This window comes from Bos indicus, chromosome 19 (assembly GCF_029378745.1).
Source record: "Bos indicus isolate NIAB-ARS_2022 breed Sahiwal x Tharparkar chromosome 19, NIAB-ARS_B.indTharparkar_mat_pri_1.0, whole genome shotgun sequence".
NCBI classification, from domain to species: Eukaryota; Metazoa; Chordata; class Mammalia; order Artiodactyla; family Bovidae; genus Bos; species Bos indicus.
In genome coordinates this window covers 615,852-641,403 of record NC_091778.1, presented here as the reverse complement: position 1 = coordinate 641,403, position 25,552 = coordinate 615,852, and the positions used below count along the sequence as shown (strand labels likewise).

The following is a 25,552-nucleotide window of genomic DNA, read 5'->3' as shown; positions in this document are numbered from 1 at the left end:
CTACAAATATCAAATCTAATGTGTCATTTAAGACTTATTAATTTTCTGCCTGGGTGATCTGCCTGGGTAGGTATAATTTGAGTGTTAAAGTTCCCCACTATTGTTGTGTTACTCTCTATTTCCCCTTTTATAGATATTAGCACTTGCCTTATATATTGAAGTGTTCCTGTATTGGGTGCATATATATTTACAATTGTTATGTCTTCTTCATGGATTGATCCCTTGATTATTGTGTAGTGTCTCTTTTAACATTCTTTATTTTAAAGTCTATCTTGTCTGATATGAATGTTACTTTTCCAGCTTTCTTTTGATTTTCATTTGCATCGAATATCTTCTTACATCCCCTCATTTTCAGTCTGTTTGTGTCTCTAGGTCTGAAGTGGGTTTCTTTGTATATATCTTCTTGATGAGACTTAATTTGTTCAATTCTTTGTTCAATTTTTATTAGGTTGTTTGTTGTCTTACCGTCTGTGAGGATTCTTCATATACTTTGGCTACAAGTTATTTGTCATATCTATATCTATCTATCTATATCTATGTCTATCTATCTATGTATATCTGGTTTTCAAACATTTTTCCTCAAACTTTGAATATATATGCATTTATATAGATATTCAAAAGCTTGCTTCTCTGATATATTTTTGCACACTGTTCCACTTATCTCTTGCTACATAAACTGCATTTCTTAACTAGATAACTTAAGAGAATGACCACTGACCATGAGTGCTCAGTTATGTCTGACTCTTTGCAACCCCATGGATGGTAACCTGCCAGGCTCCTCTGTCCAAGAAATTATCCAGGCAAGAATACTGGAGTGGGTTGCTATTTCCAACTCCAAGGTATCTTCCCAACCAGGGACCTAACTCACATCCCCTGCTAGACAGTCAGATTCTTTTCTACTGAGCCACCCAGGAAACCCTTGAATATACATGCATTTATATATTCAAAATCTTTTTTCTCTTATTTGTTTTTGCACACTGTTCTAGTTACCTCTCCTTACATAAACTGTATTTCAAAACTAAACAACTTAAGAGAATGACCACTGACTCCTTATTTTGTTCTTTCTCGTATTTACTGAGATAGCATGAAATATTCAGTGGAAAGGTGAGCTAGGTTGCAAATTCTTTAATAATTGACACTAGATGAGAATGTCTAGAAAGATGGATTCAAATTCTCCCCTTTAAGTTCATGTAATCTCAGAACGTACCACATTGTAAAATCAGATGGCTAGTTGGAATTTCTACATGGTAATTCATGGCTTTCACATACTGTCTTCTTCAAGACAAGACCCAGAAGTGACTTACCATATTTATGCTAATTTTCTTTGTCAAAACAGATGAAATATGGCAAAAATTCAAAGAAGGATAAATATGCGATACATGAAGTACAGATGAACCTTGAAAATATTTCAGTGAAGACAAGAAGGCTGATGAAAACAATAACCAAAACAAACAAACAAACAAACAAACAAACAAAAAAGTATATTACATAATTCTGTTTAAAAGGAGGCAAAGAATTTGAAAGCACAAAGAATCAGAAAGTAGATTAGTAGTTACCAGAGCTCAGGGAGGAAGGAACGGAAAATGACAGCTAATAAATACGGATTTCTTATCATAATGATGAAAAAGTTGTGGAAGTAAATACTGGTGATAACCTAAGAACCTTAAAAAATATAGTAAAAACAAAGAACTGTATACATTAGAAGGCTGAATTCTATGATATACACATTGCATTTCAGTAAAAATGAAAATATGAACCAAGTGTGGTAATATCCTTAAATGAGATGTGAAGGAGACTCTAAAACACTATGAACAAATATAAGGAAATGGAAATAATGGAAGGAGGATCTTTTTGAGTTTCAGTAGGTTTACTCTTTAACTAAGAAGGATGAAACCATCTCAGGATAACTGTGAAGCACATAATAATAATAATAATACAAAGTTTCTTTTTACCATAGATCAATTTGATGACAGTAGTAAAGCATGAAAATTCAGTCTGTGCTAAGTGGATTCTGAATTCTCAGGGAGAAATACAGAAGCAAAAATATAATTAATGAAATGTTTGCATAACATCAAAGCAAAGGGGCAGTAGCACAGAGATTTAAGTCCCATTGTACCTGGTAAAATAAGAAGCCATCTGCTTATTGTTAAACTAGCCAAGACCTGCTCATCTCAGGTAGGTCTCCAGTTCCTAACTTAAAGAATATAGAAGAAAATACTTAACATTTTGATGGAAAAAATTGTAAACGAACAATTTTGTGCATGCCTACTCATTAAAATCTGAAATCAATGGCTAGAAATATTTTGATCTCAGAATCAAAAGAATCTGACATTATTAATATCCACAATGCAACTGTTTATTTTATTTTGCTCTTTCTTCATAGGAAATATTAACTTTTTATCATTGGAAAGATGTATACATGAATTTAAACTATGTTTTGTTTTATTAAAACAGAGTAGGTCCACAATAAAAATAAAAACATGTACAAATTCATCTCCATGTGAACCACATGCCATGTTTACTTAGTTCTGTGGGAAAAAATGTTCATTGCTTACATTCATTTCTTATAAACAGTAACATGTAAACACATACACATATATTACAAAGAGAAGTCTATGTCTTTTAGAAACATTATTGTCCCTCATCTTATTTCCAATTTAGTAACTAACAAGCCATTTAAAATCTATAATGATGTGAATTATGCAATAAATTCTGTCATTTTCACTTCCTTTTACTTCTTTTTTCCACTCATTAAGAGATTCATCTTTTGACAACTACCGCTCCACAAAGATGTAATGAGAATTGTGGGAAATCATGGATAAATTTCTAGAAAACCAGGTTAATAATACTTCATTCATGTCTCAGCAAATACTGAATATAACATAAACTAAAACAAGTAATATAATTAGTTTTATTACTAGTCATTGATATACTTACTGTTTCTCACTAAGTTCAGTGAACTAAGTCAAATTCTCTGAAACCAATCATACTTTTTTGAGAAACATAAAAATTGTTATCGTTTTTTTGTATCTAAGTGACTATTTTCAACCTTCATAAATAGTCCTGTGTCTTACAGTCTCTAACACTGGTGTCTCTTCTAGGTTTTTCTCTAGAGGTAAAGAGTTAAATTTCTTCAAATCTACTCCCTGGGATGAAGAAACTAACACTCAGAGAAGAGCTTATAGAATGTAAAAAACCTCATGAATGACATATAGATTTACATCCAATTTCTCAAAGGTCTTTCTCAGATACTTTTTTAGTATTACAGAATAGAGGGCCATGCTTCTTTAAAGAGTGGGTACATGACTGGATAGTTTTATAAGTATAAAAAGACACTTACAGGAAAAAATGGTCTTGTGACATTTTGTAGATGCCAAAAAGTGTTACACATGCAAGTATCATTTTCTTGATCATTTTCTCCAAAACTTTGCACAAGAACAAAGAAGAATGGACACAGGGAATTGCTTCTCCTTAACTGAATTCATTTTCTTGGGAATTACTGATAACATTGAGACCAAAGTGATTCTGTTTACCATATTTCTCCTTGTTTATTTCATTAGTCTTCTGGCAAATCTTGGAATGATAACCCTGATCAGAATGGATACCCATCTGCACATACCCATGTACTTTTTCCTCAGTCACCTCTTCTGCAGTGACCTCAGCATTTTCACAGCAGTTGACCCAAAGATGCTGGTAGACCTATTTGCTAAGAACAAATCAATTCTCTTCTGTGGCTGTGCTCTGCAACTTTTGGTGCTCTATACCTTTGCATATTCTGAGTGTCTCCTGCTGGCAGTGATGGCCTATGACTGGTACATGGTCATCAGCAACCCCTTGCTCTATGTGGTCAGCATGTCCAGCAGGGTGTGCTCCCTGCTGGTCTGGGGATTATCTGCTGAATATAGCAGAGACTTTGATATACATGACATTAGCATTCCACTTATGTTTCTGTGGGTCAAAGGAGATTAATCACTTTTTCTGTGTGTGATGTTCAGTTCAGTTCAGTTCAGTCACTCAGTCATGTCTGACTCTGCAACCACATCAACTGCAGCACACCAAATCTGTAAATTGACAGAAGAGAATTCAGATGAAACAGAAAATGAGTTATGATCAATATTTAATTTCAGTCCATTAACATTTATGTCATGTTATCTAATTGTGGCTTTATTGCCATTGTCTTAATACCTACTGTTTCACATAAGAACGAAATTCTTATGCTTTAACCTCTCGCTTATTTATCATCTTGTTGAGAATATTTGTTCAATTTTTTTTTATTGCTCAGCTTTTGTTAAGTTTTTTTTTTCACTATTGATGAAAGTTTATGTATTTTATATGCAAGTTCTTTGTCATATAAATGAATGTATATTTTTTAAATATTTTAAATATTTTCTTCATATATTATGGAAATGTTTCTCTCTATTTTCTTTCACACTGCTTCATCCTTGGTGGTGGTGGTTTAGTCACTAAGTTGTGTGACGCTTGGAATCCCATGGACTGTAGCTTGCCAGGCTCCTCTATCTATGGGATTTTCCAAGCAAGAGTACTGGAGTGGGTTGCCATTTTCTTCTCCAGGGAATCTTCCTGACCCAGGAATCAAACACAGGCCTCCTGCATTGCAAGCATATTCTTTACCAACTGAGCTACAAGGGCAACCCTCCTTATGCTAGATTAATTAAATGACTATACTGATGTATACAACCTCAGTTTGTGCTAAATTTATCCCTGAATTCATGAGGCAATACACAAAAGCAGAAACATAATTAATGACATGTTTGCACAACACCAGCACTCAAAAGCAGTGGCCCATGTATCTAAGTCCCAATGTACCAGTTCTATGAAGATCTACAAGACCTTTTAGAACTAACACCCAAAAAAGATGTCCTTTTCATTATAGGGGACTGGAATGCAAGAGTAGGAAGTCAAGAAACACCTGGAGTAACAGGCAAATTTGGACTTGGAATACAGAATGAAGCAGGGCAAAGAATAATAGAGTTTTGCCAAGAAAATGCACTGGTCATAACAAACACCCTCTTCCAACAACACAAGAGAAGACTCTATACATGGACATCACCAGATGGTCAACACCGAAATAAAACTGATTATATTCTTTACAGCCAAAGATGGAGAAGCTCTATACAGTCAGCAAAAAAAAAGACCAGGAGCTGACTGTGGCTCAGACCATGAACTCCTTATTGCCAAATTCAGACTTAAATTGAAGAAAGTAGGGAAAACCACTAGACCATTCAGGTATGACCTAAATCAAATCCCTTATGATTATACAGTGGAAGTGAGAAATAGATTTAAGGACCTAGATCTGATAGGTAGAGTGCCTGATGAACTATGGAATGAGGTTCGTGACATTGTACAGGAGACAGGGATCAAGACCATCCCCATGGAAAAGAAATGCAAAAAAGCAAAATGGCTGTCTGGGGAGGCCTTACAAATAGCTGTGAAAAGAAGAGAAGCAAAAAACAAAGGAGAAAAGGAAAGATATAAACATCTGAATGCAGAGTTCCAGAGAATAGCAAGAAGAGATAAGAAAGCCTTCTTCAGCAATCAATGCAAATAAATAGAGGAAAACAACAGAATGGGAAAGACTAGGGATCTCTTCAAGAAAATCAGAGATACCAAAGGAATATTTCATGCAAAGATGGGCTCGATAAAGGATAGAAATGGTATGGACCTAACAAAAGCAGAAGATATTAAGAAGAGATAGCAAGAATACACAGAAGAATTGCACAAAAAAGATCTTCACAACCCAGATAATCACGATGGTGTGATCACTGACCTAGAGCCAGACATCCTGGAATGTGAAGTCAAGTGGGCCTTAGAAAATATCACTATGAACAAAGCTAGTGGAGGTGATGGAATTCCAGTTGAGCTATTCCAAATCCTGAAAGATGATGCTGTGAAAGTGCTGTACTCAATATGCTAGCAAATTTGGAAAACTCAGCAGTGGCTACAGAGCTGGAAAAGGGCAGTTTTCATTCCAATCCCAAAGAAAGGCAATGCCAAAGAATGCTCAAATGACTGCACAATTGCACTCATCTCAGACGCTAGTAAAGTAATGCTCAAAATTCTCCAAGCCAGGCTTCAGCAATATGTGAACCATGAACTTCCTGATGTTCAAGCTGATTTTAGAAAAGGCAGAGGAACCAGAGATCAAATTGCCAACTGCCGGGAGCCGGCGAGAGACATTCCGTTCGTGACAAAGGTCATGAGGAAGGAGGCTCGGCATAGGCAAAGGCGGGATCAAACCTCCGGAGTCTCCCCGGATATTCTCGAGCATTTACCCCCCAAAAAACCAGAGTCTGCCTACTTTATTGCTTTGTGCTCTCACCTCTGACTTTACTGGGGGCAGTCCCCTACCACCATCTCGCTCTCTCTGTCAAAGAGTTAACTTACAGCTCCAATTAATAAAGTTCCTGGGCAATTAGGAGTGTTTAAATCCAAACCCCTCAGATGGCTCTCTAACTCGCCTGACAAGTTTACCCGGACTCCTGCAGCTATGCATACGATTGTTTACAGTCTCCTAGCCTCCAGAGGCACGGGAAGCTTAAGATATTCAAATAGCTTAGAGCCTCTCAGAGAGTTAAAAACTGTCAGAATAAACTAGTAAAGGATTTCATTGATGAGTCAATGTTTGTTGCCAAGTTTTCACATCCCCTAAATTGTATCCTTGAATATGTATTAATTAATAGTTGGTATATAGAAAAAATAAGTAGTGGCCTTGGTGTTAGTAACTTTAGACCCTTAAGGTAATACATTCTTTCCTTTGTTGTAAACCCATTACACATCCACCCTATAGGAATGCAATTTTATCTTTGGCCTATAGGAATGCAATTTTATCTTTGGAAGATGGCGCCAAACCTTAAAATAATTACTCTTAGAGAAAATAAGTCTTTGTTGATAAGTCCTTGTCAAGAGTCAAAAAATGTTTGTAGGCCTTCTGGCCAGAAGATGATGTAAATCACCTAAACCATTTGTATACGATAAATTTGCGGGAAAGAAACCCTGGTTTTTGATAAGAATCAAAGACTGCTGACTTTGCATCCCCTATTATCCTCTATGTGTAACTTAGGGTATAAAAGCCCCTGTTAAAAATAAAGCCATGGGCCTTGTTCACCAACACTTGGTCTCCCCATGTCATTCTTCCCTTTAACTTCCAGCTGAGTCTCCATCTGGAGCACGGAACCCACCACGCTTACTAATTATGCCTGGGCTTCTAAGACCCACTCAAGAAGGTGTCTAGGGTGAGGCACCTTCCGCTATTCGAGAGGGCGCCTGCGGCCTACGTAAGTGGTGCAAACTTCTTGTCTTGAAGTTTTATTGGTCTCCCGCGTAAACCAAGCTACTCACCCTCTTTTCTCCACTGAATTTTCCTACTGAGCTATCCTCATTCTATTATTCTTTATATCTCTAATTAGCATGTAAATAGTCGCCTAGGCCGTCTCTCCTTTGAATACCCTGGATCAGCTGGGGCTGGTCCCCAGCAGCCAACATCCTCTGGATCATAGAAAAATCAAGAGAGTTCCAGAGAAACATCTATTTCTGCTTTATTGACTATGCCAAAGCCTTTGACTGTGTGGATGACAATCAACTGTGGAAAATTCTGAAAGAGATGGGAATACCAAACCACCTGTTCTGCCTCTTGAGAAATTTGTATGCAGGTCAGGAAGCAACACTTAGAACTGGACATGGAACAATGGACTGGTTCCAAATAGGAAAAGAAGTTCGTCAAGGCTGTATATTGTCACCCTGCTTATTTAACTTATATGCAGAGTACATCATGAGAAATGCTGGACTGGAAGAAACACAAGTTGGAATCAAGATTGCAGGGAGAAATATCAATATCCTCAGACATGCAGATGACACCACCCTTATGGCAGAAAGTGAAGAGGAACTAAAAAGCGTCTTGATGACAGTGAAAGTGGAGAGTGAAAAAGTTGGCTTAAAGCTCAACATTCAGAAAACGAAGATCCTGGCATCCGGTAGCATCACTTCATGGGAAATAGGTGGGGAAACAGTGGAAACAGTGTCAGATTTTAGTTTTCTGGGCTCCAAAATCACTACAGATGGTGACTGTAGCCATGAAATTAAAAGACACTTACTCCTTGGAAGGAAATTTATGACCAACCTAGATAGCATATTCAAAAGCAGAGACGTTACTTTGCCAACAAAGGTTCGTCTAGTCAAGGCTATGGTTTTTCCTGTGGTCATGTATGGATGTGAGAGTTGGACTGTGATGAAGGCTGAGTGCTGAAGAATTGATGCTTTTGAACTGTGGTGTTGGAGAAGACTCTTGAGAGTCCCTTGGACTGCAAGGAGATCCAACCAGTCCATTCTGAAGGAGATCAGCCCTGGGATTTCTTTGGAAGGAATTGTGCTAAAGCTGAAACTCCAGTACTTTGGCCACTTCGTGTGAAGAGTTGACTCATTGGAAAAGACTCTGATGCTGGGAGGGATTGGGGGAAGGAGGAGAAGGGGACGACAGAGGATGAGATGTCTGGATGGCATCACTGACTCGATGGACGTGAGTCTGAGTGAACTCCAGGAGTTGGTGATGGACAGGGAGGCCTGGCGTGCTGCAATTCACGGGGTTACAAAGAGCTGGACACGACTGAGCGATTGATCTGATCTGGACATGGTAAAATAAAATGCTATTTGTTTATTGTTCAGCTACCTAAGACCAGCTCATCTCAGTTCAGTTTTGAGGTCCTGATTTAAAAAACATAGGACAAAAACATTCCCATTTGGGGGAAAATCAATTTGTAAATAAAATATTTTATACCTGCTTACTCAGTTAAATATACTCTGTAATTTAATGTTCAGTAAAAATATTTTCTTCTCAGAACTGGCAGATTCTGTACTTGTTAATATCCATAATATAACTATTAAATTAATTTATTTTGATTCTGGTTTATAGGAAAGATATTACTCCTTTTATCATCAGAGTAGTATATAGGTGAATTTAAAGGGGGGGTTGGTGTTGCTGTTTTGCTTTATTTAAAATATAATCTAGGAGCAAACTTAAAAATTAAAATGTGCATATTCATCTTCATGTGAAGCCCCATAGCTACTAAGTTCAAAAGAAAAATAAATTCCTTACCAACGCGCTAGTCTCATATACATCAGAGACATGTGATCTGCATGCAAACACATAACAGACACGTAATGTAGACATACTAGACAGAAACCTATATATCTCAGAGGCATTTATTGTCCCTAAATAGGGACAATAGGCAAATATTTCCCCTATTTCCACTTTTATAATATAAAAAATCCATTAAAATCCAAAGAGAGGCTACAGTGGGTGTTAGATTCTGTGGTTTTCACTTCCTTTTAGCATTTTTCTTTGTTCAAGAAACTCCTCTTTTGGCAGAAGAAACTCTATAAATTGGTAATTAGTCATGTGGCAAAGCAGTGATATATTTTTAGAGAAAAATTTCAAAGTTACTTATTTCATGTCTCACTAAATACTAAAGATCAGGATCGATAACATAATTATTTTCATTGTTATTAGTGTATGTATACTAATAGATTGTAAAACTAATACATAAATATTTTAAATTATGTTTTATGTCCAACATGATAATGAAAATATATTTTTGTATTCAAGGAATTTTTTCAGCATAGTAAATGGTTATTCATATACTTTCAGCCTGGTTTCTCAGGCACGACTGAAGTGACTTAGCAGCAGCAGCAGCACAGATAAATCTGAAGTTAAGATGATCTTATTTGTCATGTTTGTTATTGTCTATCTCATTAACCTGGCAAATCTTGGAATGAATATTTTAATCAGGATGGATCCCCAGCTGCAAACACCTGTGTACTTTTTCCTCAGCCACCTCTCCTTCTGTGACCTCTGCTATTCCAGAGGCAATGACCCCAAGATGTTGTTGAACCTTTTAGCCAAAAAGAGATCAATCTCCTTCTATAGCTGTGCTCTGCAATTTTTGGTCTTCTCTAACTTTATAGATTCTGAGTCTTTGTTGCTGGCAGTGATGGCCTATGACCAGTACAAGGCCATCGGTGGCTCCTTGCTCTATGCAGTCAGCATGTCTAGCAGGGTGTGCTCCCTGCACATGGCTGGGGTTTACCTGGTGGGAATGGCAGATGCTTTGATACACATGACATTAGCATTCTGCTTATGTTTCTGTGGGTCAAATGAGATTAACCATTTTTTCCTGTGATTTACCTCCACTTCTCTCCCTTTCCTGCTGTGATACATTGGTCAGTGAGTTGGCATTATTCACTTATTTTTTTTTTTTTTTTTTTGTCTATGTTTAACTGACCTCCATTTCAGGAGTCCTTGTCTCTTATTGTTATATCATTCTAGCAGTCTTGAAGATCCACTCTGCTGAAGGAAGGTTCAAAGTTTTCTCCATATGCACCTCCCACCTAACTGCTGTGGCAATTTTCCAGGAAACTGTATTTTTCTTGTATTTCAGGCTGAGTTCATCCTACTGTCTAGATGAAGACAAAATGTCCTCGTTGTTTTACACCCTAGTGATTCCCATGTTAAACCCTCTGATTTAGAGCCTAAGGAACAAGGATGTGAAACAGGCCCTGCAAAAACTGAAACTTTAAATATGATTTTAAAGGTTTATATTTCACACACTCATAGTCACAAGTACACACATATTGTGTTTTTTGCTTTTATAAATGTATACTTCATGGTATAAGAGACACAAAGCTGTCTTAAATAGTTCAAATGATAATTTTTGTTATAAAGTCTAAATTTTAGAAATATTTTAGTTCTGAAATACAATATACTTATATTCATGTATCAAGAATTTACATATGGCACTTTCTCTTTCTGGAAAAATTTCCTGTTTTCTAATTTTGTCAAATGTTGCTGGTTTATTCTTACATTTAAATAATGTTTCATCGCTTCTCGGCCTTTTGGCTAAGATCAAGTGTAGTATCTGTTCTTATCAGTTTAATATCTGATACGTCTTCTATCCGAGGACACGAAAAAAAAAAAAAAAAGTTTCAGATTTTTATTGTCCTCGTGTTTCACTTGGCGGCAGTAGCGAGGTCCCAGAGCCTCTCCTGGAACCGGGCATGGGGGTGGAAGCCCGTGGTGAAGACCCAAGGCATGGTGGTTACTAATAGACTTCCCACAGTACTTCTTCATTCCATGTGGACTCCTTCAAGGACAGTGGAGTGCCGGGGACCAGCCCCGGCTGATCCAGGGTATTCGAAGGAGATATGGCGTAGGCGAAGATCAGGAAACAACTGCTTAATTAAATGTTAATTAAGGATATAAAGAGTAATAGAATGAGGATAGCTCAGTGAGGAAATTCAGTGTAGAAAAGAGGCTGAATAATTCAGCCAGAAGGTAAGAGAAAGAACGACATGGGGAGACCAAGTTTCGGTGAACAAGGCCCACACTTTATTTTCCAAAGTAGTTTTTATACCTTAAGTTATGCATAGAGGATAATGGGGGAAGGGATAGAGTCAGGCAGCAAGCCAGGCTTTCTTCCTGCAAACTTATCATATGCAAAAGCTTAGGTGATTTGCATCATCTTCTGGCCTGGAGGCCTGTTAACATTTTAAGACCCTTTCTTCAGAAAACTTATTTTTCTCTAAAGGTGATAAGTCAAGCGCCACCCTCCAAAAGCATTAGATAAAGTTGCATTCCTACAGAGCAAAGGTGTGGTGGGCTATAACAAGAAAAAGAATTAACTCAAGGGTCCCAGGTTACAAACATTAAAGCTACTACTTACACCAATTATATTAACCAATACACTGCCAGGGACACAGCAGGTAAGGGATATGGAAACTTAGCAGCAAACATTGGCCCAACAAGTGAAAATCCCTTTACCGATACAATTTCTAATCAATCTTTTAACTACTCAAAAGAATCTGTGTTTAGACAGTTTAGAACATCTCCTGCCTCTCACAGTTGGGAGGCTCTGAACAATCACATGAGGCCAGAAAAACCTATTCAGGCAGGCTAGAGGATTTCCAAAGGAGTTTGTAGGTTAAACACTGTCACACCCAGGAATTATTAACTGGAGCTGTAAACTAACTCTTTTTTCAGAGGGAGGTAGTGGGGGGCAGCCCCCCGTAAAGTCAGAGGTGTAGGTGAAAGCAGAAAGTAGGCAGACTCTGGTTTTGAGGGTAGATGGGGGACTCCTGAGGCTCGATCCCACCTTTGCGTATGCCGAGCCTCCTTCCTCATGACCTTTGTCATGGGCGGAGTTCCTCACGCTGGCTACCAGCAGTGATAGAATTCCAGTTGAGCTATTCCAGATCCTGAAAGATGATGCTGTGGAAAGTGCTGCACTCAATATGCAATATGCAATATGCACTCAATATGCAATATGCCGGCTTCCGGCAGTGGAGCATCACAGCTTCCCTTGAACTTCGCCTGGAATATTACTGAGATGTTCATTGATTTGGACAAACTTGATGGACTTAAAGCAGACGAATATATAGGTGAACAATAAAGAAAGCTGAGCGCAGAAGAATGGATGCTTTTGAACTGTGGTGTTGGAGAAGACTCTTGAGAGTCCATTGGACTGCAAGGAAATCCAACCAGTCCATCCTAAAGGAAATCTGTTCTGGGTGTTCATCAGAAGGACTGATGTTGAAGCTGAAACTCCAGTTTTTGGAGAGTTGACTCATTTGAAAAGGCCCTGATGTTGGGAAAGATTGAAGACAGGAGGAGAAGGGGACGACAGCAGATGAGATGGTTAGATGGCACCAGTGACCTAATGGTCACGAGTTTGGGTAAACTCTGGGAGTTGGTGATGGACAGGGAGGCCTGGCGTGCTGCGGTTCAATGGGGAGGGCAAAGAGTTGGACACGACCGAGCGACTGAACTGAACTGAACAGAAAAACAAATGCTGTTCAAGGACACTGAAAGAACCCTGATGTTGAAAATCAGATCTGTATTGTGAGCAATGCTTAGAAATCCATGAGTTGACACATAGTATTATGCCTATCATCCTTGTAGTTCCCTCAGTGAAATATGTTGCGAAATGCTCTTCCTTCGTGGTATAGATTCATGAAGAAGCTAAATAGCATGAATCCTTTACGTTGACAACTGTGAATTTAAATCTCCTGTGAATCCTATGTGACAACCACACATACCAACATGATTTATTAGTATTATATCAATATTTTTAGTCCCATTGTATTTCAGCTAAAAATGTCACTATAAAATGGTACATGAAGTCAAGACACAAAATCAGGGCAAATACAAAATATTCCATCCTTTGAGAAAGGGAGCAAAAAAATAATGTGCTTTTCCTATTGCATTTTTATGTATTAGATCCTTAAGAATTTTATTCACCACACCCAACTGAATGGTTCACAAATGTTTCAGAGAGGAAAGGATTATTTCTCTTTAACAATGAGGAGTTCAACTGCTCTCAAAGCAAATACCAGATGGTAATCACCATGAAGGACAAAGTTGATTATTCATATTTATATTACTCATTCGTTAGCTTGCCAAAGGTTCTAGATCTGTTACCACATTTTTTTTTTTAAATAATATCTGCATGTGAAAGTGAAAGTGGCTCAGTGGTGCCTGACTCTTTGTGACCCCATGGACTATACAGTCCATGGCATTCTCTGGGCCAGAGTACTGGAGTGGGTAGCCTGTCCCTTCTCCAGGGAATCTTCTGGACCCAGGAATGAAACCAGAGTCTCCTGCATTCAGAAAAATCATGTCCTTTGAATTTCCATTTTACTGTATAGGATCACGGCAATGTGATTACCTAAAATTGTTTAGTTTCCTTTAAAAATAAATAAATAAATAGTATTTCAGCTACATTAAGAATCATTGTAGTTCCAGAGAAATCTTTGAGTTTCTTTATGTTTTATGGTATACACTGTACTTTCTATACTAATGAATATAAGCTAATGCTAATAAGAAGCATTAATTGATTAAACAGCTATATAGCTTATAAGAAATCTCAAATCATTATGAAATAAAAAATGAGGATTTTAAATCCAAAATAAAATCTGAAACCAGTGTATCCTTAGATAGATATATTCAGTCTTAGATCTAGTAATTATTCTACTTGGGAGATAAAATGATATTGGGCAGAAGATGTGACAATTAGATGTGTCTTGAGAGGGACAAGACTGTCTTTTAGAATTCAAGAAGTTTTGTTTATAACATATGGAAGAACCATAAATTCATTATGCTGACTAAAATAGATAAAGATAAGTACTGTATAGCTTCACATATATGTTGAATCTTAATATTTCAAATTCATAGAATTAGAGAGTAGACTGGTGGTTTTTTCCAGAGTCTCGAAAGTGGGCAAAATGAGTAATAATGGCCAAGCTTTCTATTATTCAGTGAATAACTTCTGGGGATCTAATGTATATGATGACTCTAGGTAATAATTCTACATTATAAACTTGAAATTTGCCAGGAGACTAGATCTTAATGGTCCTCATGACACACACATTCTAAATACTAACTGTATGAATTAATGAATCCTTTACTAAGCATACTGTGGTGACCATTTCACAATATATTCATATATCATATCTACATTTTGAATACCTTATATGTGCTAATTGTCGATTTTAACTGAATAAAGCTTGAAGAAAAGGAAGGAAAGACAGTTATAAGGACCAATGGACAGGACATTAGTATTGTACATCATCATGCTGTCATTGTGGTGGTTGTTCAGTCACTCAGTTGTGTCTCTTTTCAACCTCATGGTCTGTAGCACACCAGGCCTCCCTGTCTCTCACCATCTCCCAGAATTTTCACAAGTTAACATCATTGCATTGGCGATGCCATCCAGCCATCACCAATCTCTGATGCCATCCAGCCATCATCAACCTCTGTTACTCTCTTTTCCTTCTGCTCTCAATCTTTACCAGCATCAGGAACTTTCCAAATGAGTCATCTGTTCGCATCAGGTGACCAAAATATTGGAGTTTCAACTTCAGCCTCAGTCCTTCTAGTGAATATTCAGGATTAATTTCACTTAAGATTGACAGGTTTGGTCTCCTTGCTGTCCAAGGGACTTTCGGGAGTCTTCTCCAGCATCACAGTTCCAGGGCTTCAATTCTTTGTCACTCTGCTGTCTTTACAGTCCAGCTCCCACAACCATATGTGACCACTGTGAAGACCATATCCTTGACTATATGGACCTTTATTGGCAGAGTAATGTCTCTGCTTTTCAACACACTATGTTTGTCAATGCTTTCCTGCTAAGAAGCAATTGTCTTCTGATATCATGGCTGCAGTTATAATCCACAGTGATTTTGGAGCCCCAAAAGAGGAAATCTGTCACTGCTTCCACATTTTCCCATTCTACTTGCCATGCAGTAACGGGGCTGGATGCCATCACCTTAGTATTTTTTAATATTTATGAACTATGAATTTCATCACTTCCTCCATGATAATTTCCTTTCCTTGTTTCCTCTTTTAATCCCTGTTTTGATGTCTGTCTTTTTGTGATGAACAGTCATCTACTTAAAGTGTTATTTCTTTTCATCCTATTTGTGAGCATTCTTTTCTGAAGGACTGAGCATTCCATACTGTTATCCAAAACACTCCATGTTGTCTGGGTCACAAAAGGAAAATAAACAAACACATAAAAAATTAAAATACTAAATAACATTTTTGAGTGTTATTTTTATCTCAGTAAAAAATTAGCAGAGGGATAGTATAAATATACATGTATATTGCAGTATATGCATTTTATACACAACAGATTTAGGGGAAGGTTCGTCACATGGTGCAGATACTAAAATAATGGCTCTATGAAGACATGCATATTAATTATACTTGGCAGTACAGTGGCCAAGAGTCTACCTGCTAACGCAAGAGATTCAAGTTCAATCCCTGGGTTGGAAGATCCCCTGGAGGAGGAAATGGCAACCCAATCCAGTATTCTTACCTGGAAAATTCCCTGGACAGAGGATTCTGGCAGACTACAGTTCGTGGGTTGTAAAGAGGAGGACATGACTGAATATGTATGTGTGTATGTATATATATATATATATATGTAAGAAGAGCTATAAGTTCTTGATATTTGACTATTTTGTTTTTGTTTCTTGAAGGCTAGAGGTGAATCCATTTATTGAGAAAATGTGGATATGGTCATATATTTGAAAAACCTTACAAGACTGAAAGACATTCTTAATTTCCTATTAAAATTATAAAGCTAAAAGCCACTGAAGCTTCAGGTTTTCAAACTGCCCTATGAAATTTCCTTATGTGAAGATATTTTAGATAGAAGTAAACTCTAAGAAATGCCTCTGTTACTCAGGGAGGCCTTTGTTAGACATTATGGCATTTTAGGAAAAGAGCTCATGGTGGATCAAAACTTACAGAAAATTATTTTCTTTGACAAAAGTTTGACAAGTCTATCTCTAACATATTTTATCAATTTACACAAACTCTTTTGGAATTGCTGCTCATGAGTAGAAATACAGTAGAAAAACTTTGTCCTAAGTATATGAAATTCTAAGCAAAATAGAGTGTCAATAGATTGTGATGAATTACTGAGTTTCATCTATATGATATAAATTTATTATAGTATCTAAGGACAAATTTTATCTAAAATCGGGCCATTTTTATTAGATCTACTTGTGTGATGTAAAAAAGAAAAACATTAAACCCATTAAATGGAAAGTCAACAGTGAAATTGACTGACTGATTTTGCCTCTTCCGGAATTTGCAAGGTTGAATAACATTATAGGAATTATTATTATTATTATTATTATTATTTAGGAATCAATAACTAAACTAAAAAAAAGTGAAAGAATGTATAATAACTTTTATTTTGGGATTTTGCAAAATAAGAAATTTGCACTAATAAGACTTCTATGTGAACCTGTTATTCGAGCCTCAGCTTCAGCACCAGTCCTTCCAATTAATATTCAGGGTTGATTTCCTTAGGATTGATTGGTTCTAGTTGAATAAAATGCACCTCAAGCGATTTTTGAAGCCCAGAAGATCAAGGAGTACCTAAGGGAAAATTAATTTGCATAGAAATAATTAAACTTAAAAGTTTTTGCACAACGAAGGAAACTATAAGCAAGGTGAAAAGACAGCCTTCAGAATGGGAGAAAATAATAGCAAACGAAAAAACTGACAAAGAATTAATCTCAAAAATATACAAGCAGCTCCTGAAGCTCAATTCCAGAAAAATAAGCGACCCAATCAAAAAAATGGGCCAAAGAACTAAACAGACATTTCTCCAAAGAAGATGTACAAATGGCTAACAAAACATGAAAAGATGCTCAACATCACTCATTATCAGAGAAATGCAAATCAAAAGCACAATGAGGAACCATCTCATTCCAGGTCAAAATGGCTGCTATCAAAAAGTCTAAAAACAATGCTGGAGAGGGTGCAGAGAAAAAGGAGCCCTCTTACACTGTTAGTGGGAATGCAAACTAGTACAGCCATTATGGAGAACAGTATGGAGATTCCTTAAAAAACCGGAAATAGAACTGTCACACGACCCAGCAATCCCACTGCTGGGCATACACACGGAGGAAAGGAGAACTGAAAGAGACAGGTGTTCTCTTTCAGTGATGACCCCAGTAGTCATTGCAGCACTGTTTACAATAGCCAGGACATGGAAGCAACCTAGATGTCCATCTGCAGACGAATGGATAAGAAAGTGGTGGTACATATACACAGTGGAATATTACTCAGCTATTAAAAAGAATTCTAATGAGGTTCTAATGAGGTGGATGAAACTGGAGCCTATTATACAGAGCGACATAAGTCAAAAAGAAAAACACCAATACAGTATATTAATGCATATGTATATAGAAATATGTATATATATATATATATATATATATATATATATATATATATAATTTAGAAATATGGTAACGATGACCCTATATGTGAGACAGCAAAAGAGACACAGATGTAAAGAACAGACTGTTGGACTCTTTGGGAGAACAGAGGATGGGGTGATTTGAGAGAATAGCATTGAAACATGTATATTAACATATGTGAAATAGATTGCCAGTGCATGTTCGATGCATGAAGCAGGTTGCTCAGGGTTGGTGCACTGGGATGACCCTGAGAAGTGGGATGGGGAGGGAGGTGGGTGGGAGGGTCAGGATGGGGTACACATGTACACCCATGGGTGATTCATGTCAATGTATGGCAAAAAACACCACAATATTGTAAAGTAATTAGCCTCCAATTAAAATAAAAAGGAAAAAAATAATAAGAACTAGAATTGCATGATCAAGGGCAGTTCTACATATAACAAATATGTGCCAGAGAGGTAAATAATGGTGCTGACATTCTTTTGTGAAAAAAAAAAAAGCATCCACTTTTTTTGTTTGTTTGTTTTTAACCAGTCAAAAATTATTAGCAATTAGTTATGTGGCTTGAGGTTTTCTCAACAATATTTCCACATTAATATATTTAATATTTAATATTGGGTTGATATCACCAAGAATTGCAATGACATTAAAAGGGTATCAACAATTGTTCCTATGAATCATTTTTCCCAAATTAAAAATATACTAATGATATGAAATTTAGCTTGATGAATTTCTTAGGTGTATAGAAAAAAAAAAAAAAAAGACAAGAAAAAGCAGGAAACAAACAACCAAAAAAATAAATAGAAATGTAACCCAAACAAATAAGAATATAATCTGTGTTCATGTGAAATACTAATGAAAATTCAGATAAAAAAGAAAATTAGGCATGATCCGTATTTTTAATTTTAACCCATTGTTACTTTATTGTCATGTCCCTAATAAGTAAATATGCTGAGCAAAGAGCTATACATGACCTTTCTATTTATATATCTTCTTGGTGAGAGTATATATTCAATCCTTTGTGCAGATTTTATTAATTTGAATTTTATTATTGATGATAGATTTTCATAAAGTTTGGATACAAGTTCTTTGTCAGATATATAGATGCATGGATTTCAAACATTTTCCTCACTTTTGGGATAGATATAGATATTGTTATTGTTGTTCAGGTGTTAAGTCTCATTGGACTCTTTGTGACCCCAAGAGCTGTAGCACGCCAGGCTCTCCTATCCTCCATTATCTTCCTGAGTTTGCTCAAACTCATGTCCAATGAGTCAGTGATGCCATCCAACAGTCTCATATACTGTCACCCCCTTCTCCTCCTACCCTCAATCTTTCCCAGCATCAAGGTCTTTTCCAGTGAGTTGGCTCTTCACAGCAGATGGCCAAAGAATTGGAGATTCAGCATCAACATCAGTCTTTCCAGAGAATATCCAGGGTTGCTTTTTTTTCAGGATTGACTGGTTTGATCCTTTTGCTATCGAAGGGACTCTCAAGAGTCTTCTCCAGAACCACAATTTGAAAGCATCTATTTTTCAGCCCTCAGCCTTCTTTATGGTCCTACTCCCTTTATGGTCCTAACCTTACATAACTACTGGGAAAAGATTTAGCCATTTGGATCTTTGTCAGCAAAGTGATACCTCTGCTTTTTAATACACTCTCTAGGTTTGTCATAGCTTTCCATCCAATGAGCTGCTGCTGCTAAGTCACTTCAGTCGTGTCCAACTCTGTGCGACCCCATGGACTGCAGCCTACCAGGCCTCTCCGTCCCTGGAATTCTCCAGGCAAGAACACTGGAGTGGGTTGCCATTTCCTTCTCCAATGCATGAAACTGAAAAGTGACAAGTGCCTTTTAATTTCAATGTCCATAGTGATGTTGGAGACCAAGAAAATATCTATCACTACTTCCACTTTTTCCCCATCTATTTGCTATGAAGTAATGGGACTAGATGTTGTAATCTTTGTGTTTTGAATGTTGCATTTAAGCCAGCAGTTTCACTCTATTCTTTCACCTTCAGTGAAAGAGACTGAAAGAGTCTCTTTCACTCTTTCACTAAAGAGACTCTTTACTTCCTCTCCATTTCTGCCATTAGGGTGATATCATCTGCATATCTGAGGTTGTTGATATTTCTTAAGGAAATCTTGATTCCAGCTTGGGATTCATCCAATCTGGAATTTTCCACGATGTACTCTGCATATACAAATTAAGTAAACATGGTGGCAATGTACAACTTTTATGTAAGTACGATTCTGACTGATGTTTCTTGACTGCTTACAGATTTATGAGGAGGCAGGTAATGTGGTCTGGTATTTGCAGCTCTTTAAGAATTTTCCACAGCTCATTGTGATCCATGCCGTCAAAGGCTTTTTCATAGTCAATGAAGCAGAAGTAGATATTTTTCGGAATTTTCTTGATTTTTCTATGATCCAACTAATATTAGCAATTTGATCTCTGGTTCCTCAGTCAGTTGAGTTCAGTCATGTCCGACTCTTTGCTACCCCGTGAATTGCAACATGTCAGGTATCCCTGTATCATCAACTTACGGAGTACACACAAAATCATGTCCATCGCATCAGTGATGCCATCCAGCCATCTCATCCTCTGTCATCCCCTTCTCCTCCTACCCCCAATCCCTCCCAGCATCAGAGTCTTTTCCAATGAGTCAATTTACCTCATGAGGCGGCCAAAGTACTGGAGTTTCAGCTTTAGCATCATTCCTTCCAAAGAACATACAGGACTGACCTCCTTTAGAATAGACTGGTTGGATGTCCTTGCAGTTCAAGGGACTCTCAAGAGTCTTCTCCAACACCATAGTTCAAAAGCATCAATTCTTCAGCGCTCAGCTTTCTTCACAGTCCAACTCTCACATCCATACATGACTACTGGAAAAAACATAGCCTTGACTAGACGGACCTTTGTTGGCAAAGTAATGTCTCCGATTTTGAATATGCTATCTAGTTTGCTCATAACTTTCCTTCCAAGGAGTAAGCATCTTTTAATTTCATGGCTGCAGTCACCATCTGCAGTGATTTTGGAGCCCCCAAAAATAAAGGCTGACACTGTTTCCCCATCTATTTCCCATGAAGTGATGCGACCGGATGCCATGATCTTCGTTTTCTGAATGTTGAGCTTTAAGCCAACTTTTTCACTCTTCACTTTCACTTTCATCAAGAGGCTTTTGAGTTCCTCTTCACTTTCTGCCATAAGGGTGGTGTCATCTGCATATCTGAGGTTATTGATATTTCTCCCAGCAATCTTGATTCCAGCTTGTGTTTCTTCCAGTCCAGCGTTTCTCATGATCTACTCTTCATAGAAGTTAAATAAACAGGGTGGCAATATACAGCCTTGACATACTCCTTTTCCTATTTGGAACCAGTCTGTCATTCCATGTCCAGTTCTAACTGTTGCTTCCTGACCTGTATACAGCTTTCTCAAGAGGCAGGTCAGAATACCAGAGCACTGGTATTCCCATCTCTTGAAGAATTTTCCACGGTTAATTGTGATCCACACAGTCCAAGACTTTGGCATAGTCAATAAAGCAGAAATAGATGTTTTTCTGGAACTCTCTTGCTTTTTCCTTGATCCAGTGCATGTTGGCAATTTGATCTCTGGTTCCTCTGCCTTTTCTAAAACCAGCTTGAACATCAGGAAGTTCATGCTTCACATATTGCTGAAGCCTGGCTTGGAGAATTTTGAGCATTACTTTACTAGCGTGTGAGATGAGTGCAATTGTGTTGTAATTTGAGCATTCTTTGGCATTGCCTTTCTTTGGGATTGGAATGAAAACTGCCCTTTTCCAGTCCTGTGGCCACTGCTGAGTTTTCCAAATTTGCTGGCATATTGAGTGCAGCACTTTCACAGCATCATCTTTCAGGATTTGAAATAGCTCAACTGGAATTCCATCACCTCCACTAGCTTTGTTCATTGTTCTGCCCTTTCTAAATGGAGCTTGTATATCTGGGATTTCTCAATTCATGTCTGTTGGATTTTGAGCATTTCCTTTCAAGCATGTGTAATGAGCACAATTGCATGGTAGTCTGTGCATTCTTTGCCATTGCCCTTCTTTTAGGTTGGAATGAAATCTGATCTTTTCCAGTCTTGTGACCACTTGCGAGTTTTCCAAGTTTCCTGGCATATTGAGTGAAGCATTTTAACAGCATCATTTTAAGATTTCAAATAACTCAGCTGGAATTCCATCAACCCCATTAGCTTTGTTCATAGTAGTACTGTCAAGGCCCACTTGACTTCACACTCTAGGATATCTGGCTGTAAATTTTTTACCACACCACCATGGTTATCCAGGTCATTAAGAGTTTTTGGTACAATTGAGGTATATCTGTAGACAATTATTCAAAGCTGATATATTGCTGTTTTTTTATGTAATTTTCTCAGGTGGCTCAGTGGTAAAAAAATCTGCCAGCCAATGCAGGAGATGGAACCCAACACAGGTTCCATCCCTGAGTTGGGAAGATCAACTGGAGGAGGAAATGGCAACCTAATTTCAGTATTCTTACTGGGAAAATTCCATGGACAGAGGAGCCTGGATGATTACAGTCCAGGGGGTTGCAAAGAGTTGGACATTATTGAGCAACTGAGCACAGCACATTATTTTCTACCCTGTAGTCATAAATGCTTAAGGAAAACATTTAGAAAGTACTACCTTTACAAATACTTGTGCCATGAAGTTTATAAAATACAAAATAATTATTGCTCTAATTTATGAGGCTTTAAATTTAGCAGAGATTCTTACAAGAGCAAAGTAACATAGATCATTTAAAAAGTGCTTGGTTTGGAGAATGTGAGTGAGACATAAAATCAATGAAATATCCTTTCGTATGTGGTTGGAATATAGGACTAAGATAATGTTTAGTGATGATGGCTGCCTTGAAAGATTGCATTGGCAAGAATAACATAGCATCATTTTTCATGACAGATAAAGAGCAGAAACAACCCAACATTTATCCAATAGAAAAATGAGTCAATAAAGTGTGTAGTATCCACAAAATGAAATATTATTGTGCCCTTCAATGAGACAGAATTCTGATTCTGACACATACACAACATGGATGAGCCTTGATAATACTTCACTGAAGAAAAGAAACCTGAGAAAAGAAAAAAATACAGCACATATTGCATGATTCTCTTTAAATGCAAGACAAAGAATAAGAAACTGCTCAGAGTCAGAATAAAAATTAGTGGTTGCTTCCTGGGGTCAGCAGGGACAGGGAATGAGAGCTAATAGGTGTGGGCTTCTTACTGAACTGATGAAAATGTTCTGGAGGTAGATAGATCTCCAGCTGCACACACCCACGTACTTTTTCCACAGCTACCTCTTTCTGTGACCTCTGCTATTCCACAGCCATTGGGCCCAAGATGCTGGTGGACCTATTTGCCAAGAAAAAATCTATCTCTTTCTGTGGCTGTACTCTGCAATTCTTGGTCTTCTGTATCTTTGAAGATTCTGAGTGTCTTGCTGGCAGTTACGGCCTATGATCAATACAAGGCCATCAGCAATCCCTTGCTCTATGCAGTTAGCATGTCCAGCGGGATGTGCTCCCTGCTCATGGCCGGGGTTTACCTGGTGGGAATGGTAGATGCTTTGATTCACACAACATTAGTATTCCACTTATATTCCTGTGGGTCAAATGTGATTAACCATTTTTTTCTGTGATTTACCTCCACTTTTCCTCCTTTCCTGCTCTTATATCCAGGTCAATGAGTTGCTGTTGTTTATTGTTTTCGGTTTCATTGAACTGAGTACAATTTCAGGAGTCTTACTGTTATATCATCCTTTCAGTCTTGAAAATCCACTCTGCCTTGGGGAGGTTCAAAGCTTTCTCCACCTGTACTTTCTACCTAAATGTGGTGGACATTTTCCAGGGAACTCTACTCTTTATGAATTTCCAACCAACTTCTTCCTACTCTCCAGATCAAGACAAAATGACCTCATTGCTTTACACCTTTGTTATTCCCATGTTAAACCCTCTGATTTATAGTTTGTGAAACAAAAATATAAAAGAGACCCTAGAAAAATTGAAAAATAAACTATGTTTAATATTTTTATTATATATTGTACATATTACTGCACACATATAGTAATTGCTTAATTAAAATTATATGTCATGACACATGAGAAACATAACTTTTTTTTTCATATTCCTAAATGAACAATTATTTGAATTAAACCCTGCTCTTAAGAGATATTTCAGTTCCCCTCACATATTATGCTTATTATGTGGCCAGAGTTTCTATATGGTACTTGCTAGTTTTGAAAGAGCTTTTGACATTTCTAATTGTGCTAATTCTGGAGTAATTTTCTATTCAAACAATATTTCAATTTCATTAAGACATTATGCATGTATTGATCAATCTTCCAGCATTTAGGATCTTTATATTTTATAGTATTTCTTTTTATATTCTATATTAATGAATTTAAGATGGTGCTAGTATTAGACAATAATGAACTAAACAGTCAAGTAAATCATAATTAGACTTAAAATCATCATGGAATAAAAAATTGAGTGCTTTAAATCCAAAAGCAAAGTATCTAAAACTAGTGTAAAGTAAAAGCATCTTTGGGTAAAGATATTCAGTCTCATATGGATGGTCCTGGGACACATGCGGGCTCTTCCCAGTGCTGCTCTGGTCTGGAGCCTGGGGCTCTGTGGGTGAAGAAAAGATAGCAGTCAGAGAATGTGACAATTGAACAGGTCTTGAAGTAGAGAATCCCCCGTCTTTAGCAGTAAAGAAGTCATATTTAATCTAAGTTAAATATGTCAGTCAGAGAAAAACTAGTACTGTATGATCTCATGTATATGTGGAATCTAAAAAGGCAGAATGAACACATAGAAACAGAAAGATTATTGGTCGCTAGGAGTTGGAAGGTGGGAGAAATGGGTGATGATGCTCAAAGTGTGCAAACTTTCTGTTATTACATTTGATGAATAAGTTCTGGGGATCTAATATACATGGTGACTGTAGTTAACCATAACATATTATAAACTTGGAATAGGTTACAAAAGTAGATCTTAAATGTTCTCACTATACACACACTACAATGGTAGCTATGTGAAGTAATGAATGTGTTAACCAATTTTAGTGTGGTAATCATTTCACAATCTATATATATATATATATATATATATATATATATATATATATATATCAAACCATCCCTTTGTATATCTAATGAATGTGAATGCTATTTGACAGTTATATCTGAATAAATCAGAGAAAAAAGAAAAGTTGAAAAGTAGGTTACAAAGAGCAATGGGAAGAACCTTGGTAAAGTACATTATTGTTCTGCCATTATTAGCTGTCAACACTGTGTCATATCATCTAAGATAATTTCCTTTCTTATTTCCTCATGTTCAGCCCTGGTTAAACATTTTTCTTTGTCTCTTTGAGTTCCACAAAAAACCATCTACATAAGGCATTATTTTACTTTCTGTGACCTTAGGAAGCAGCCCGATCACACCAGGTACCAAGATGGTAAACCCTGTTTTAAGAGTGTGGAGAATTCCATTGATATTTGTTTGGGAGGACATAAAAGTGTAACTTCCAAGATATTTTCCAATTTTGTATATAACTATATAAATAATAGTAAACAAGTTATTTTAAGAAAAGTAATAGAACTCTGTTGACTTAGAAAAAATATTCACCATGCATAATTTTTAAAATGAGACATCTTCACTCATATGATTTTTATACATAGAAAAATTCCCAAAGCCAGTATGTTTTTGCCGGAGTCCAGCTCCAGCAGCC

The 25,552-nt window shown here is 37.1% G+C and overlaps 3 pseudogenes; all 3 read left to right on the top strand.

The window, feature by feature from the left end:
* Positions 1–3,444: 3,444 nt before the first annotated feature.
* On the top strand, positions 3,445–10,590 carry LOC109569377 (olfactory receptor 5W2-like; annotated as a pseudogene).
* A 299-nt stretch (positions 10,591–10,889) lies between these two features.
* Positions 10,890–11,006, top strand: LOC139177900 (U2 spliceosomal RNA; annotated as a pseudogene).
* Positions 11,007–12,332: 1,326 nt separating this feature from the next.
* LOC139177686 (olfactory receptor 5W2-like) lies at positions 12,333–23,791 on the top strand (annotated as a pseudogene).
* The last annotated feature ends 1,761 nt before the right edge of the window (positions 23,792–25,552 follow it).